A 5,018-nucleotide genomic window follows, 5' to 3' on the forward strand; every position below is an offset into this window, starting at 1 on the left:
CCTTCAAATTCTTGTACCTCTTTTGCACCCAAATGCTCATTTGATTGTTCTGGATTTAAATGATGCTTACTTGCACACTCCTGTTTTCAAGAGTAACAAAAAATGTTCAAGATTCTCCATCTTGGACTTGAGCTTTTTTTTTTTTTTTTTTTTTGCCCTTTGGGCTTTGTATGGCATCTAGGGTATTTACCAAATGCCCAGATAGTTCTAATTGCTTTTTTGGCAGCCATCATAGCAATTACTAGGAAGTGGAAATCAAAGTCTAAATCTAGTGAAGATCATAATGAAGAGAACAACTGGAAAACTGGAACTGGGATCTTTAGAAAAGGGTAGGAGCAATTTACATAGGAAAAAATGGGAAATGTGGGATCAGTGCATGCAGAGGAGGAACGAGGTTTAAAAGAAGGCAGGATTTGAATGAGCTATGCAATGGATATATTAAAAGTGATGTGTAATGTTTGCAGCTATAGTTTTTGCATGGTTTAGAATGTATAATGTGTGCAGTGGAGATTTTGTTGCTTTGGTTTATTTTCATTTATATATGTGCAACATTGCCTGTGTCATACATAATAACTTAATAAAGATGTTTCGTGTTTAAAAAAATGTTAAATAGTTCTAACCTTTTGCAGAGTCCAAAGAATCACATCTATACTTATCTAAAAGTTGTGTGATTCAGGCTGCTTCCAATCTAGTGGTTTTAAAGGCCATGCATTTCTCTATGGACCTTCTCCAGGATCTAGGGTTTCCTTTCTGTCTAAAAAAAATCTTCTGTAATCCCAGAGTATTTTGTCTAGGGTGCCTAATATGTACCACAGTATGTACAGCCTTTCTGTCTCCAGACAAAACAGAAAGCATGCAAAGGCTACTTCGAGTCTGCAAAACTGAGGTTTGCCTCAGCCATAGAGTTTCTAAAAGCTCTGGGATTCATATCTTCAACTATTCTCATGGTTCCTTGTGTCAGACTTCATGTAAGGAAATTCCAGTGGTTCTTCAAATCATTTAGGTACAACAGAATTCTCTCGGCTAACATATTCCAGTCATTCTTTGTCTCCATCAGAACTTGAGATGGGCCAATAAGATAGACTCCAATCGGGGAGGGTCCCCTTTGTACAAAGTAAACCAGTTCACATTACAGCAGATACTTCGGACTTTACATAGGAAGCTTGCTTTTAAGAAACAAGGTTTTGGGTGTATGGAGCCCCTTACAGAAGAAGTCACATTGATATTGAATACATGAAGGCTGTGATCATTGATCTCAAAGTTCTTCACCAGCTGTGGACACCAGGTATTCTCCAGGTAGTGACAGACAAAGCACAGCTACATGGTTCATAAACAAGATGTAACAAGGTCTTACCCCCTTTGCAGACTAGCCATGACAGCTTGGGAAGTAGTCATTCAACAAAGTCTCTACAAGCAGTCTTCATTTCTTTCCATCTGTAAACAGTGGTAGATTTTCTAAGCAAGTCCAGGGCAGACGTCATAAATGGATGTTAAAAAGAGAAGTCTTCCTCTATCAGTTCACTGTTCCTCAGATAGACTTCTTTGTTGAATTCTCAATAGATAACAGAGCCTTTTCTGTTCCAGAACTTGCAAACATGCAATGGTAACATATGATGTCTCAGTAATCTGGAAGTGGAAGTATTTGAATGGCTTTTGACCTTTTTCTCTGGTTTCCAGAGTTATCCAAAAGAAAAAAAGGCACAATCCAAGGATAATACTGTTGACCTCATTTTGGCCAAGACAACACTGGTTCTCATTTTTTGAAGGAGGTGGCCAAGGATCATTTCCAGATCCTTGCTGAATCAACTTACTCAAAACAATGGAGTCACTGATACACCCCTACAGACCCTGAAGCTTATGGTATGGATGATAGGATTTTAGTTCTTTTCAGACATCATTTCTTTTAGGATATGCCACAAATTTTCATAGAGGCAAGAAAACCCAATAGCAGAAAGTGGTATTTATCCAAGTGGAAATGGATGCTGTCTGGTATCGGAATATAGGACAGGATCCCAGTACAATGGGGTACCACTGTTCCTTAAATATCTATATCAGTTGCTTAAGTCTACTTTATCCTACACTTGTATCAGGGTGCATTTTTCAGCTGTCCCTGAATGGTTTCCACTATATCCTCCTTTATTTAACATTAATCAGGTCAAAATCATTCTCAAGGGAGTCTCCACATAAATCCTCCAAAAAAAAAAAACAGAATAGCTCCCTCTTGGGATTTGAATTGTGTCCCTCCTTTTAAACCAGATTCTTATTCCTGTTTGAAGTTTTTGATCTGGAAAACCGCCTATCCTAGAAGTGTTTCTGAGCTGCAGCCACTTTTATGTATTCCTCCCCTTCTTGTTTTTAGTAAGGACAGAGCAAAACTCTGAACCAGTCCTCCTTTCATGCATAAAGTGATTTCTGAATTTACTTTAACCAGTCTGTTCAGCTACCTGCTTTCTTTCCAAACCCTAAAAACAAAGGAGAAAGAATTTTTCATTCCTAAAATGATCATAAGACAGATACTATTTAGAAAAGAGAAAAGACATGAGAAAATCTGACCAATTGTTTGGGTCTTTGCTGGAAAGATGGGTTTACCAATGTCCAAACAAGCGATCTCACGATAGATCTGTAATGCAATAATTTTCTGATCTGATGTTTTCTTTCTGGGTTCAACCTGTTGGATCTGACTTTGATACAAATGCCGGCCAGCTTCCAAAGACTTCAGCTTGCCAAGCTCCACCTCCTCTACCCATAACCCCTTGATGTACCAGAGATACCCCAGATCTAGTTTGTCACCATTCCAGATAGCAGCTTGATTGTGTGCTCTTTTTATTGTATCCTTTTTTTCCTAGTGGTTCAATGATATGTTTGCTCCTCTGCCTGCTTTTTTACTCTCTGAATTAGTTAGGTATTTTGTTAGTTAGTGTGGATGTGTACTGATAGTGATAGGTATAGTGGTTTGTTATTAGCAGTTTGTTTTTCCTGCCTTTAGGACTTTTCTTGTGTTTTTCACTGTGTCTGACAGGGATAGTTGTTGGTTAGATAGGGATAATGGATAAGGGTTTTAAAAAGTGTACTTCTTGTGGGCATATTCTTCCATCTCAGGATGCCCAAGATTGGTGTGTCTTTTGCCTTGGGGCTGCTCATTTTGAGACCTCTTGTGCAGTTTGTGAGGGCTTTGCTCTCATGCAATTAACGAGATTAGGGCTAAACGTGTGCAGAAGTGTCTTCTGCCTTTTGGGTGATTCTTCACTGGCCTCCTCTAGCAAAGGGAACAGATTGGATCAGAAACTGACTAAAGACCCCAGTATTTCCAAGGGGGACTGTACAAAGTTGCCCCTTTCTTCTGTAGCTGTGTCTGGCCCCCCAAATCTGAAATTCCCAAGACCCTTGGATCCCCTGCCAGCCTCAGCTCCACCAGCGGCTCTTGACTCCTCAGAACTGATATCCCTTGGCTCTGCTACCATGGAGTCTTTCTCCATCAGCTCTGGTTGCTGGCAAAGCACCTTCACCTGCTATCAGATTGTTCAAGCCCTTTCCTAGCAATGTGGGTTCCTTCGGGGTGGACCTTTTCTCCTTTCCCCTTCTACTCCACAGGAGATTTTACCAGATTCCTCTCTGTCTCCACCTTGGATCTGAGCTTTTCTGGCTCAGATCCATAGGCTCGACCCATTGCTTGGTCAGGGATCTTCCAAGCCGCCACTTTGATTTCTTTAGCTGTGTCATCTTGGTCCATTGAGACCTTGAAGACTTTGGAATTGGAGTAGTTGATGTGGCCCTTTTTAGAGGCACAGATGGAGTTGTGCCTCATTCCATCAGCTCCGGGCCCTTACCAGAAGCTTCAGCACTTGTATATTGCTTTCATCCCTTGGCCCTGTAGTTCCAAGGTCTTCTGTGCTGGTTGTCTTCCTTTCCATAGGATTGGATCCGATGGCCTGGTCAGTTTTAACTCTCAGTATGATTAATAACATCACATAGTCTACCATTTTCACTAATTGTTTCTACAATCTTAAAACTAAAGTTGTGTAGCATCCATCTGTTTAATGTGCCTAGCCAAAGAATTATTTATATTTAAATTTCTCACTCACTGTTTATATTTATTAAAGTACCTTCTTGCCTCTTTGACACAGTTTTATTATTGTTAAATTATTTAGCTCATTTGACCAAACTCTAATGGAATATTGTGTCAGAAGTGTCAAGAGCAGTGAAGACACAGCAGACTGCAGGCTCTCAGAAGAACCCGGACACTCAGCTGTCCACCAAGCAGTCTATCTCTTAACGTCTCCATGCATCTGCTTTCCAATGCAGCTAATGACGCATCCAGCGGGGCTGGCACTGGCATAGGTATGTGTCACCATGCTTGGATGAGGTTGTGTGACTTTACAGATTGCTTCATGGCATTCTTCATTAATGGCCCATATGATGGCTCATCTCTTTTTGGGCCAAACATTAAGGGCACTTTGGCTGAGAATGAGCAAGATGGAAAGATGCTGTCTGCCACTGGAGTTTGTTTTATTGCCCCTTAATGGACCATTTCTTGAACCAGAAGGGGGAGCATGTCTGTTTTTCAGGAAATCACTGCTGTGCTTTCAAGAGATGCCGTCTGAGGGTTCTCCCTGCAGCAATAGGTAACAGCAACTGATGCACCCCTTGCTACAGGAGTAACAGCAGCTGATGCCACCCTTGCTGCAGGGGTGTTGTGCAGAATTATGGCTTCCATGGATGCTTCTCCAGGAGGCCCTTTCAGCAACCATGAAGGGTTGTCCAACTGTCTTGCTCTGGAGGCAGTTGGGGGTTGATTGGTTGTACGCCTGCAAGCTTGGAAGGCCATCACCTCAAACAGATGGGTGTTAAGCGTCTATCCAGAGGCTATTCAGTTCCATTTTAACAAGTTCCAAGTATAACTCTCAAGCAGCTTCCAGATGTTCGAGCATGTCAAGGAAGAGCAGCAGCCACTGAAATTCAGAAGGTACTAACAAATTGTCATCCAAGAGGTCCCACCAGACCAACAAGGATTCAAGGTC

This window comes from Protopterus annectens, chromosome 5.part0, assembly GCF_019279795.1.
Source record: "Protopterus annectens isolate FY-2018-M chromosome 5.part0, PAN1.0, whole genome shotgun sequence".
In the NCBI taxonomy this organism is placed as follows: Eukaryota; Metazoa; Chordata; order Ceratodontiformes; family Protopteridae; genus Protopterus; species Protopterus annectens.